Source organism: Numenius arquata, chromosome 8 (genome assembly GCF_964106895.1).
Source record: "Numenius arquata chromosome 8, bNumArq3.hap1.1, whole genome shotgun sequence".
Taxonomy (NCBI): domain Eukaryota; kingdom Metazoa; phylum Chordata; class Aves; order Charadriiformes; family Scolopacidae; genus Numenius; species Numenius arquata.
In genome coordinates this window covers 44,261,481-44,275,866 of record NC_133583.1, presented here as the reverse complement: position 1 = coordinate 44,275,866, position 14,386 = coordinate 44,261,481, and positions in this window count along the sequence as shown.

Below are 14,386 nucleotides of genomic sequence, written 5' to 3'. Positions count from 1 at the left end.
AAAACACCCCTTACTGGCTACCTAGAGTTTTACTTGCTATAAGCTGTTTAGACCACATGAAACCTGCAATACACTGTTAGATCTTTACAAATTTCATGAAATCTTTTTCGGATATCCAAAAAATCCTGAACTGCTTGAATCTTTTGTCTCCCAGCACTGGGGACTGACCCATAATCTCTTTCCCAGCCAGTATACCAAATCTGTAGCCAACCTTGTCACTGACTCCAACAGCTGCTTAAATTCACCAGAGGGGATAGCAGCAATCCTACTTCTAAAAGAACACCACAAGGCTTACGTTCATGATGCCTTGAGGAGACACTGAAAGGAAGGTCAAAGGTGAAGAAAAGATAAAGTGCAGTACAAGAAGATCAGTAAAGTTGAATCTTCTTGATGAAAAACTCATGTCTGTTTCTTCATGATGCAAACAACATAACTTCATTTCAAAAAGCCTCTGGTTTTTGTTGATTTTTTTCTCTTCTCTTTTGGTTTGGAGTATTTTGAAGTTTATTGAAGGATTTTTTCTTTTTTTTTAGGTCAGAGCTCCGTGCATCTAAAAGCCTTATTCAGTTGTTCTTGTCACGAGTACTTTGTCTTACACAGGCTGCATTACTCTTGTAAACAGAGGCAGCATCAAAGTGAAAGCAGATAGAGTCACATCAGTGGATTAAGGCCTTCTGCATGATAAAGTAGCTACCTAGGGTGGGATAAACTTAATATGTGAAAGAATGTTATTGAGGAGGAATAAAGTGCCAAAACTCTGTCATTCTCTTCGTAATGTCCTAATCTAATGCCTGACACCAAGGCCTTAGGCCAGTGTTAGTGTTAATCAATGAAATACCCATCTGTGTTCCCTGTCCTTATCGCTATTTAAAACTAGCCTAAACTCAATTATTTTCCCTTAGAGACCAAGATGGGATATTAAGTTGAGTGAAAGGGATTGTGTCCCACAAAGAAATCCCAGTGTTAAAATGCAGAGGTGTCAACATTGCTAACTAAATTTCAGTTAAACAGAGATTAAATGCTAGCTCTTTGGACATGAAACACTGCATAGATTAAATCTGGCTAAAAATCCTTATTTAGAGAGTGGCTAAAAACTGTTAAGCAGTTTAATCAACTTATAATGTAAATTTTGTTCCCTCATATGCATTATTTATCCCCTGCAATAAGCATTGTACAATAAATGTTTGAAGAGCACACAACTAAAGCAATAGGAAAGCACAGCCTCTTGCTGTTACCCAAAGCTGTGAACGATGCAGACATTGCCAGATACATAATGGTTATCTGAGGAGTATGTAATTTATCCCACGAGTGAACTGCAAATCTCATAATTCAAGACTGCCTTAGTCACAAATGAGTTATGGAGGTGTTTTTCACAAGTGGGATTAATCTCGCATCCCATCAATGCTCATTATTGTATTTTTGGTTTGTATCACCAAGATACAAAATATTATCTATTTTATTAAATTTTCCAACTTGTTTGGCTTGTCTTTTTGTGCCTTTTTTTTTTAATTAGAGCTCCATGAAGACAGGAAGGCTCTGCAGAATTACACGGATACTAAGGGCACTTCTAAGTGAATATACAGAAAAGAGATAAATAAACCTCTGAATTAACAAGGAATAAATACTTTCGGCTGTTTTGTAATGAGCACTTTCTGGGGTTAATTTCTGAATAGTCTCTATGTTGAACTCACCATATGCATTTCTTAAGAATTTTCTTTTCTGTTTCCTTTCTAATTGTGAATTAATTGGGAATGCTTCACTACCACAAGCACTTTTTTTTTTTTTAAATCTTTTAAGATTGGCAGTTAAAAATGGTACATAAATGAAAATCAAAAACAATTTCTTCCAACTGCAGAGATGTGCATTCGTTTAGGCATATATGAATATAAAAGATAAGGCAGTGACTAAAATCAGACAAGCATTTCTAATAAGACCATCATGGCAGTACCAGAGAGAAAACAGAAAAAAAATCTCTTTGGCTCAGTTTTTCTGCCAGTAAATCATCAAGTGCAACCATCCTCATGATATTGGTCTTACTCTTAGACATCCCACTTATCTGTTTTTGGTTCAGTACACTTTTTTGTTTCTCTTTGAGCTACCACTATGATTTTCTTGATTGCCACTTTGGATCTTTGGTTAGCACCTCAAGCAAATTGGCTGAAGAGAAGGCAATAACATTTTCTTAACACTGGTAAGCACAAGATGCTGAAAGGAGTTTGGGTGCTGTGAAAGGGGTTTTTTTTATTCTTAGCCAGAAGGGTGGGCATAAATGCAATGGAGCTATCTGACTGTGGGGGTCCCTGCTCTTTCTTCTCTAGCAGAAGTTACACTTAGTATGTACTTTCTCTTTGGTAAGCAAAATGTACTTTTTCTCATTTGCAGTCTAGCTTCTATGTTTTTAGACTTTAAGACTTTCTTATTTAAAAAGTAACAGATTTCTGTCTTGTTTACTTGGGACCCCAGGCATTGGAGCTAGTTTTATGTGATATACGGTCAAGACGAAAAAGCAAACATGATTGTATGAGGGGTTTGGGTTGGTTTTTTGTTTGTCTTTTTCTTTTTTCCAAGAGGGAGGAATACAATATTTCAAATTATAGGCAGTTGTGAAATTTCGGTTTACACAGTGCAGAAAATGTAAGTAGTTCTTGGGTCATTTAGATATTTCTCAAGGTGACAGTTGGAAAAGTTCATAAAAAAGCATTGTTTGAAGCCTGAAAAAGTAATTTTGTCAAGATTTATGGGCAGTATTAAAGACTTGAGGAACTAAGGGATTCAAAAATCTGCTTCTAACATAGCTGAGTGCACTTTGGCTTCTACTTTAGAAAGCACTGTATCTTCTTGGGTTAGCAGAAATTGTTAATGATAATATAGAATAGAAGGTTGGTGCGAGGGCTCTCTTAAAAAAAATTATGCTTTTTAGATCCATTCTCCTCTCCAAGGTCTCAATATTACTTTGACTGAATAAAATTGTTCCTAGAGGGTTGCATTACAAAGGCTGAGTCTACCCTATTTTGATGATTCCCAAACTTAAAGAGAGGCACATACCACAATAAATAAAAAGGCGCTGCTAGTTGTAGGCATTTAGAAGTCCCATACTGGTGAAAATTTGAAGCCAGCTGTATACTGTTCTCATCACAAATCAACCTTTCATGGTCTCAGTGACAAACACTAAAAGAATGTGCTGGTTTAAAATTCTTAGTATTACTTTACCTTTTTTTGTTTTTTTGCAAATTTAGGGGTACATGAGTGGGTTTAGGGTTACACTGGTGGCTCAGGAGGGGTGTCTGAGGAGGTCATGAAGACCTTGCACATATGCACAAAGTTTTGCTACTTGCTTCACTCTCCACCCTGGCATTAGAGGGCATTAGATGTTATTATGGCTCCCATCTCATGAGACAGATATAAAACCAGAGATTCATCCACATGTATATAAACAAAAGTCCAGACTCCCTGCCACAAGTTGCATTAGTTGTATTAATACTGCAGTTCTAATTCATTCTTCCTACTTGAATCCCCCTGCAGTTGTTACAAGCAGTTTACTTTCTGCCTGTAGTTGCTGGATACTATTTCTGTGCATGACAAATACATAGTGCACTGCAGAAGTGGCTGCATTTCAGGGACAGTTAAATGCTTTCCTGTTCAAGCAGTATGCAAAAAGTATGGCAGACCACTTGAAAACGTTGCAGGAAACATTGTCAGTGGGAGGGCCTCAGGCTAAGCACTGAATGCTCAGAAAAAGCACTTGATAGAGCATGGTGTTTTCTTTCTTTGAAATTTTTAGAGGTAAGAGGTCCCAGAAAAAATGAGGCAGTGGCACAAATTGCCTTGGAGCTCATCACACACAAGAGTCATCTGAATCCAAATTGGGAATACACCTGTAGGAAATTAGCTTCCCTTTTACTGATGGAGAACTGAGGCAGGGGACATACCTCAGGCAGAGCCAAGGAAAGGCTCCCCAACCCCTGTGAACCCCTTCACTGTTTCAGCCATGGGCCACTCTCCCAAAGCCATGCTGGTGCAGAATGGCTCTGCCCCACCTCCATCACAGGGCTGGAGCTATAAGCTACAAGACAACCAATCTTATGCAAAGGACACAACCTAATGCAATTCCAATATAAATTATGTATGAACATTGAATCACAAGACAGTCGGAAAGCACATTGTGTAATTCAGCAATTCAATCACGTTTGTTGTTAGTGTACAGTACTGTACGCTATAGTTAGAGAGCGGAACTGTCTCAGTGTCAAGTGGGTCAAAAACAGTCTATAAGAGCCAACTAAAAAAGGCTATTGTACTTAGTTGACTGAAGTGGAGAATGAAGTGCACTCCCTCAATTAAGGAAAGTGTGGTGGAGCTGATTAACCTGCTTGTTACCTTGGTAACCTGAGATTTAGATTGTGAATGTATACATAAAGCTGTGGACACCTTTTATCAGACAAGAGTCTGATGAACAGTTTGAGTGAGAGAACTACGGGGCAGAGAGCTACTGACAATCGGTTTATGAGACAACACTCTTAATTGATAAGAGGTAGTCAGTGCTACTATATGTATAAGTCACCAATAAATAGCATGACAGGCATATGCTATACTGCAGCTGCCCTGCAGGTTGTGCACACAGACCTAAACACTCAAAACTCTTCAGTGGTGCACTGAAGCCACCACAAAAGCTACCTGCCTTTGGGTTGGGCTGAGCTCTCACAGCATCCCCTGAAACCACCAGTGCTCCTGTATGCAAAGTGCCCATGCTGCACCTTGTGCACCTCAGCTCTCTGCTCACTTCATTCTTTGTCTTTAGTGCATCTCAGGCTAGTGGATAAGACTTCATATTTATTAACATTAAGCATCTTTCACTAGCTCTCCACCCCTTTCTAGAAAAGGCCTGAGGCTACATTCTCCCCTCAGTTACACCTGTCCAATCCCATTGACTTCAGTGAGATTGAACAGGTGTAAGCAAGGAGAAAATTTGGCCCCCTGTTGTCTATGAATTGCATTATCTGTGTTCACCACTGCCTTGACTTTATGTCACTGGCAAGTATAATTAATTTATAGTTTGTCTTCCTCTCTTAGTTGTTTAATAAATAGATGAAAACAGAAGACTCCTGAGGGACTTACTCCAGTTACCTGTAATAGAAACTCCCCTACTGATACAGCTTCTTCAAGAATATCCTTCATACTTCTTCTTTTTATCAATTCTTTATGAATTTTCATTATCTTCTCTGGATTTTGCAGTTCTGCAGAATCACATTTCTTGTATGTCATGATGTGATTTGTTAGGAAAAAATGGTGATGCCACCAGCTGCTGAAAACAGAACAGATCTTAAACTGAAAATATCTTCTATTTGACTTTTGCAAAGACCAACGTCTGCACTTAGCATGAGGAACATGATCAACTAGCAATTAGTTAAAATAGATCACATTGCAATAAAGACTGTTGCCTGAATTAAATCAAAAACAAAATCAAGAAGTCCTCAGCAAAGACATTTGACTTCTTAGGAAATTTAACTAGTTTCGTGAGCCTGAACTGCAGCTTTCTGAATAACAGTTACTGTTCTATGTCCCTAGCCGTCTTAGAAAGTTGGGGCTATCTGACCACCTTCCAACTGTCCCAGCACTAAATCTATTCTTTATTAAATTAGGAATGTATAAAACTGTTGCTTGATACCAGCATAATCCATCAAGTACAGCTAAATAGTCACCTAACGCAGAAAAGAGAAAGCTTCACCCCAATAAGAAGGAAATCCCTCCAATGAGATCATCGTGGCTATTACTGCTACAACCAGTAGACTCAAAATTAATATAATTTAAGCATAAAGAAGGAAATTAGCAATCCTTACTTGTCTTCCATATCGCACTTTACAATAGGCACTATCATCATCCCTATCTTGTAGCTGTGTTATGAAGAGGGACACTTGAGCCAAAGATCACCCAGCAGGTCAAAGGGAGAGCAACAATCAGAACACAGGCTTCTCAAGGTCCAATCTGTATACTGTTCTCTAGACCAAACCTACTGTGCACCACAGCAAGTGAGTCGAGTTGAATCCCATTCCAACACGCTCGCTTCACAGGCACTGAAAACGCTGCACATTCCTGTGCAAAAAAATCTGACTTGCCTTGTATGGTATTTTTGCTTTCCACATTTTTTAAATACTGTCTCTGCTTTCAGCAGTTCAGTTTTCTGCAATGGTATTACCTGGGACGATCAAGCTGCTGGGAGACAAGGAGTAGCACTCCACGTTTTTAGGCTTGTTTCTCAGGCTGCCACAATTCTGCTTCTTTTCTTCTTCCGCTCATCTGTCAGGTATAACAGTGGAGGGTCAACCTCTCATCAGTATTTGCATTAGATGGCCAACTCAACTGGAGCTACTCTCCAGTTGTTTATTGATCTGTTTTGAGGGGACATAGACCATAGTGGAAGGACAAAAAATCCCACAACAGTGTCATTCATGTAGAAGAAAAGAATTTTAACCCTGCAGTTCTTACTAGTCAAAAAATACACATCTTGCACATCTCACCTTAATTTTATGTGCGACAGCTGGAAGCACAATATCTATAAAACTAGACACACTTCAAAAGAAGGATGGGAACTAAAAGAAAAAAAGTCAACTGAAAAAACAGCTGTTGTTCCTTCAGATCTGAGAGCCCATTGAGTGCACCCTTTTACATTGCTCTAAAATGCAGCAAGAAAGAGTGTTCTTGTAGCATTTCAAGGAGAAGCCAAACATGCAGAGATCACTGTTTCTCATGATACTTTGGAGAGTAGAGAGACTCTGGTGGCTAGGACATTCCCAGCCAGAAACAGAAGGATTTTTTGAAGGACTGACATGTTGTAGTGTCCACAGGATACCACTGACTCAGTTCACTGGCTCTCTAGAAATCTAAACCTGGCCTTGCTGGTGTTATATCAGGTGACTTCTATTGAACAGGATGGTTTTACTGTAACTAAGAGCTTTTCCTTGCAGTCCTCAAACACACTTGCAAAGAGAACCACAGTAAACGCAAAAGTCACAAAGTTACTATGTAGAAACAGCTCTCTTTGCAGAACATGTATCCAAGAATCTCTGATGTAAAGCTATTTTTGCCTGTCTTCAGCCTGTCCTATAAGCTGTCAATGAAATAAAAGCATGATTTTGTTGGAACCTGCTTCCCACCTTGTACAGTTTGTATAGGCCAATGCTAAACTACATCTCCCATGTGGTGTAACCAAATTGTAAAGACCAAAAAAAACCACTCTACCAACAATGAACTGGTAGACACAGGAGACAGAAAAACCCCAGGGATTTAACTTTAAAGGCCATGAGCAAAGAGGTAAGGGAGGGAAGGTATCAGACAATTTTATTCCCAATTTAACTAAGACCTGCTGTAATTGTCTCGATAAGCTATTTAATCTCTTGTACCTCATGTATGTCCCTTCTGCTGAAGCAATGGCGCTCAAGCCAATCCATCTAGGAGACTAAGTGAAGCTTCATAATTCATCATGGCTCTGATATGGCAAGAAGCTGCTTCATTTCTTACATGACAATTAAGCCCAAAGGAGGGAAGACCTCAGTCATAACTGTGTTGAGAACATTGCTCTGCAACACAGTCATGAAATGACATGAGAAAGTGTGGAGAACATTTTTCTCTTTAAGCTGTCTCCAGATCTTGGCTATCCATCTCACCATTAAGCCTTCCTGAAAGAGTAATTTTTTACAGTTTTTTGCAGCATGTTTATCCGAAACAACATTTACTGTGTTGTGCCATTCTGAAAAGTGACATGAAAACAGCAACAAAGGGCTCCATGTTCAGAGAGGCTTACTACATCCCTCATTAAATGTGGTTGGAAAACACCTCAAAGCTGCTAGATATCTGACTTTAGTCCTGAAGACCCAAGTCAACATCTGACCATCAGGCAGGCTCTCCCTTCACTTCACAGCACTGCCAGCAACGATGCATCTGCAGCACTGTGTACTAACACCTGCATAACCACCCAGCTTCACTGGGGCTCAGATGCTTTACCACGGTGGAAGATCTGGGCCTGGTATCCCCTCAGCAATGTTCCCTAAGCAAGTGCCTTATCAGGATCTGCAACATCCTCTGAAGTAACAGGGCTCAACCACTGCATGAAGCAGGAGCCGAGCATTTTGAGGAACTATATTCTAGTACAAGACACAGCAAAAGCCAGGTTAGGGTGCAACCAAGACCCCCTCTAGTGACCTAGCCGAAATGGCTTAAGGGTTACCAACCCAGCTGCTTGTTTCAGCTTCAGCTGCTGCCATGGTGCTGCAAGTACCTGTATGTGAACTAAACCGTTTTAATGTGATTTAAATTTACCTGGCTGGCTTTGCCCTGAAACAGGCCAGGAGCGCTCACAGGATTTGTTTGGCATCTGATCTGCAGGCCGTAGTAACCTCCAGCTGAGGGGCAGTAGTGAACCAGAAGGAGAAGGTTCTTACGCTACTCGGTCATATCTACACCTGTAAGTACCCTCCTCTTTCCTCTTCATAGCAGTAAACTGGCTTTTCCTCTAGATAACTGAAAGGCAGAGCTCCTGGTTGAAATATTAGTTGAATGCTTTAGCTTTTTACTGTAGGTCATACTATGCAACAGAATAGAGTTTCACCTAGGCAGTTACTTGTTATTACTTAAAATAAATTTTATATAGCAAAACCCTACTTTAAATATCATAGCAGACAGATACAGCTACTGGTTCACACTGAAGTGATGTGCTATATCAGAACATAATCACATCCTGAACAAATAAAAATACTTTGTAAAGGTTATAATAAATTACTTTTTTTCTAATTAGTGCATATTTACATTGTATCTCAAATAATTCTTTTTTTTTTTTCTCCATTCCTTCTCCACTTCCACTTGAATCAACCACATAAATTGCAAGCAAAGTACATCAAGTTCCCAGAAATATGGTACTGTTTTTACTGAGGAACTGCAGCAACTGGTTGGACAGGAATGGCCACCTTCTCCCATTAGATATTACACTCATCCTGCCCATAATATAATGGATGTTAGATTCTCATCTAACCTGAGGGGACTATTTTCTTTATTCATTTCTCCACCAAACTGCAAGCACCCCAATAATATAATCTGGCTAAAAGAAATAAAGTGGTTCCTGTAGCTATAGTGTGGGTTTGAGCATGCTGATGGAAGAGACAAACTCTGTTAATAGCAGAAGTATGTACACAAACGTGCTGACTGCTGGTCAATCACTCGCCTTTAATGTGTAGAGAAATCAGCAGAGACTCATATGTATGTTTTATTAATTCTTCCTCTATCTTGGTCTGTGCAGGCCTTGTGTGTGCAGTTATGTAGGAATTTATGTACCATTGGCTCTAAGGTTTGAGATCAGATAAGAAATTTGATGAACTACCACACAAATAAACTTGGTGATGTCTTTGAAGAGTCAAGGCCTTCCCTTACAAATAGAGTCCATTTTTAGTTGCCTGCAAAAAAACCCTGCAGCTTTTCCTACACTGTTTGGCAAAGGTAGAACATATTATCCTGCGGCTGGATGTTTTCTGGCTTGCTTTCCAGCTCACAAGCCTGAGATGAGGAACAAGGACAAATTCCTCATTCCTCAGGTTTTCTAAGAGAAGCTGGAAGAGCACATTTGCTACAACAGGTGTACGAAAGGAGTTCTCAGAATGCAAGGCAGGCGGCCAAAACATGGGCTACGATAACAAGCAGCACAGAAAAAATCCAGAGAACATGGCAATTGCTTCTGAAGAAATAACTGCAGTGTCTGTAGGGCAATATTCATATTTCAGCTGTTAAAGTCACTCAAAGCAGCAAGCATGATCACCAGCTGCTCTGTAAGGTTCATGTAACCAAGAGGTACTTGAATCAGATATATGGCACTGTCCTTCACAACCCAAGTTACATTATGTTCAGGTTAGTTTCCCTACTTCTGCACAGAAAACCATAGGCAGAGTGCTAGATGTGTTTTTACCCTTTACATATTAAATAGACCCACTGTACAGGCAACAGCAGCTGCTCATGAGCCTTATTCTAGGGCATGGAAGAGATCAAGAGTTTGCTACCTCATTCACAGAGACAGTAAGTATATCAGCATCTGTGAATAGCCTATACCATCGGGAGAGTCATTGTCAAGGATAAACTAAATAAAACCTCCACAAAGTGTGAAAGATCAGTCTGATTACTTATTCTGACAGAATCACTAATAGTGGCTTAAATTTAGAATCACAGCTGTAGCCCTATTCCAAGAAACCTTTCCAAAGCCAAGATGGCTTCTTGGTCAAGTGGATATGACAACTGCATAGAAGCAAAAAAGAAGGTTTTGCAATACCTAGTGTTACAAAAACATAAAGGACTATGCTTGGTTCATAGCTACATCCATGGTACAGATATGCAAGGGTGAGGCTTGAGGATAAGAGAGATTTGTTGCACATACCTGGTTCTGAAATATGTCAAGAGCAGATCCACATCTAATGGGAAGTCGATCTCATATGCAGAAGATAAAGTGAGCTGCTTCCCCATGAGCATCTCTCTTTTTGCCATGCCCCTGCAAGGCTGGAATCAACTTGGCAAGCAGGCAAAGAATGGTGAGCATCTGCCCCTCAGTACCTACAGACTTTACCCAGTGAAGTTCTTGGTGGAATGAGATTCTCTTCAGAAGATCCTGGCTGGAGGAGGCCTGCAGTAACCGGTGAAAATTTACCTCCAGAGAAGGCAGACCACTAGAAAGTGACACAAAAAAAAGACACCTGATTGTATGGGTATTGAACAGACACAAGTTTGTATTTCCTGCAGAAATGTCTAAATCTCTCCACAGAAGAGTCATTCTCATTCACTATCTCTAAGGAATCTGATAACACTGCATGGGGGAAAATTTGAAAAGTTTTTTTCCATCACTTAGCCCTCTCCCATTACATCTCATGGATCTGGCTAGGACCAAGGACACAAAATGATAGCTTCACTGCCTTCTGGTTATTCCACATTTGTGGCAACAGGAACCAACATCCAATAAGGCCACACTAGCACACACCATGGCTGAATGGGTGTCTCTAGCAGGATGTAAAACCTAAAACCTTGGCACAGCAGGATTCTCAAGCAATTCAAATTCTACTGTCAGATGGAAGGAAAGAGTGAGTACCTATGGACTCACATCAATACCAGTTTCTGAAAGCAGAATTTGAGCATATCTGCCCTACCTGATTTTACTATTAACAGATTTTACTAGCATGTGCCACATTCAAACCACCCATCAGTACAGAAAGAATTCTGCATAAGTCGGCATGAAATAGGAGCTTTTCTGCTCAGGTTAGCAGTGCTCCTGCTGGATGTTCTGAACTGGACGTGCTGGACTGAGCTGAAGTTCACTGGAATCCTAGGCAAAGGCAAACATCGCTATGGACTCTAAGACTCAAGAAATTCAACGCTGATTAAACCACTTACCTTTGAGAAGGTAGGGCCAATGGTGCTTAAAGTGGGGTAAGTCTCAATGTTTTGCTGACTGTTGTTGAAATTGGTAACAGACTTTGCATATTATATCACCAGGTTTTTTTGGTTGTATTTCACATGCAGTGTTTTTCTGCTTTTGACTTTGAGGTGTGAGGGGGAAGGCTCTAATCATATGGCCTTGTGCAGATGCTCCATTTGCATTTCTATTAATCCAGGCCCTCCTGGAGACGTTTGAGCATAGGCACAGCATGCTCTGCGTTTGAACTTGTGAGAACCCATACCACTGCTTAATAACTTAATACATATGTATAGCCTCCTTCAGACAGCCCACTAGGAGGCAGAAGCAGGGGGAGGTGCTATTAGTGCATAGGCTGCAGGGCTCTATGTAAATGCGTTTTGACAAGGAGGATACCTTGCCGAATAAAGAACCCAGCTCCCTAGTGCTGGGCTGGTGCTGATTTAGGTCAGAAAACTTGTTTTACTGGAATTTGTACAAATGAGAGCTCACATGGGTCTGCTGGAGAATGTTTAAGGTGTCTAGCAAATTTGCTTGCAGCACTTGAATGGAGTAATGATACCTTCCACACAAACTGTCCTACAGAAATCAAAATTAAGGCTGGGTCTTTGTTCCCCTCTACTTTTACCTTCCCTGAACACCTCCTCAGAAGGATGCTCAACCCTGTCCCAGCAAATGCCACAATAACCATAAGAAATGGCAGTTTCCCCATGTTTGAAGTGCTTAATAGGTAACAGCTTAGAGCAGCAACCTCTGGACAGAACTGGGCTAAGATATCTTACTAAAAAACACCTTTCATTGGAAAATAGAGTTAAAAGGGATTTTTTTAAATATAGAAAACATGCTGTGGAGCCCATTCATGCAGAACACCTGCAAGAGGAGAGATAAAAGACTCACAGATGCCAGCACAGACGGGTGCAGACAGGGCCGCAGGGCCACTATGTTAGCATGCCTGCGTGGCCTGTGACCAGCTTGTGTCCTGCAAAACTCCCAACACACCTGTGTCCATACAGAGATACCCCAAAAAAATCTTCCAGCCACCTTGCTGTTGCTGCTCCTCCCTGGGATGCCCTGGCCCAAGACTCACTCTGAAAGACACCAAGAAGGGATTTCAGCCAGGCTTGGCTACATCGACAGTGAGTATCAACAGCAACAGGAGGGAGAGAGGAGGGAAGAAGGACTGGTTCTGGATGTCTCTTTTTTTTTTTCCCTCAAAAAAATGCACTGTTCATGTTGACACAAAACGAAAACTAACCAACTTCCCAAATTTCCCCCCTCCCACCCACAACATAATTCCTGCTTTCCAGCCAGCTCCAGCAAATGTTGTAAGAGGTTAATGAGACACACTCTGCAAGGATAACACCATTTTATAATTTTCCTACACTTAAAAAAGAAAGTGTCCATTTCTTTCTGCAATCCCAACATCCCTCAGAAGTCCCCATTAAGTCTCTCTATACAGGTCTAGTTCCCTGTGAAATTGGTTTATACCAAATTCTAGGAAAAAGCTCTCGGCTCTTCTGTAATAAAACGAACTGGGGCAGAAGGGATGCTAACCTCCAGGACTGACACTTGGCTACAGACAAAATAGCCACACAGAGCTGTAAGCAATGTGGGCAATAGCCTCTAAAGTGGCAGCTGCAGACAAATGGGAAAATGACATGCTGGAAGCAACGCTGAGAGAGGAGGAAGAGAGCCCGGGTCTGAGAGTCAATCTTAGTCCATCAGGTAAAGAGAACAGATACGCGTGGGGATAATTGGTGATGAGACACTTGAAATTAGGTGTATGATAGGTCCACCACTGCCCGGCCACATTCATTTTTGTTACGCTCAATGAGCACTGACGGGCGGGGGGAAGCCAAGAATATTTCTTAAACCTTTGCATCCTCCTGTCACATTTCCATGACTCTCTATCTCCCTCACAGACACACAGACAATTGTCCTACTCGGGCTGTCACCCAGGCAGCTCCACTATGGACGTGTGGCCGCAGGCAGAGCTCGCGACACGGGCCCTGCTCTTGCTCCTGCAAATCTCAGCAGAAGGCGACAAAGCGCAGCCTGCCCATGGCCATGCCCTCACCCCACAGCAACACCCACAGCAGCCCAACACTGCAAGTGGGACAGGGGCCCAAGACAGGGCAGTGTGGTGTTCCCAGTTTCCAGCTGGCAGGGAACTCTGGGGGCAGGGGGAGAAGGGCAAGGGTAGTCCCAGCCTGCCCTCACCCACACCTGTGAGAGGATGTGGTGAATTAAATCCCAGCCTGGCGAGCAGTGGGAGAGGGCTGTTCCCCTGCACTATCACTCTTTTCAAAATTACACTTTCTGACTTTTCTCAGAGCCCACAGCCACAGCAGAGCAGAGGGGGAGGGAAAGCTGGCAGTGCACAGGCCAAGCTAGGTATGCCATTTTGAGTGCAGCACTTCCACGTGTTCTGGAGCCACAAAGCCAACATGGCCACCACTCACACAGGCCTGGTCTCACAGGGCAGTGGGCCAGCACACACGCTGTGCTCCCCGGCTCCCAGGGAGATGGGCACTGGCCTCTGCTTGCCTCACACTAGCGGGAATGCACAAGCACGCCTGCCCTGGGGCGGTACATGCCCTGCAGGGCCAGCTCCTTCCCGCCCCGAGCTGGCAGCAGCATCCCACGGGTACAGGAAACAGCCAGCAAAGCAAACGTCAGGCCTCTTTTCCCCCCTCCCAATTAGCAATCGGTTGTGTGAAGTCACCCCTCAAACCACTAGTGCTGTAGTTGAAGGAAAGCCATGCCCAACCTCGTAGGGCCTGCTCCTGCCATCCCACATTAGGAGCAGCCGCTCCCTCCAACAACCACTGGCACTTCCTCGCTGAGGCCAGCTGTGCCCACTGATTCCCCCTTTTCCTTACAAGCTTCTTCCAAATGACATGAAACTGAACTTATTAAGTTCATTTAACACCAATGAAAGAGATCAGAAGTGTC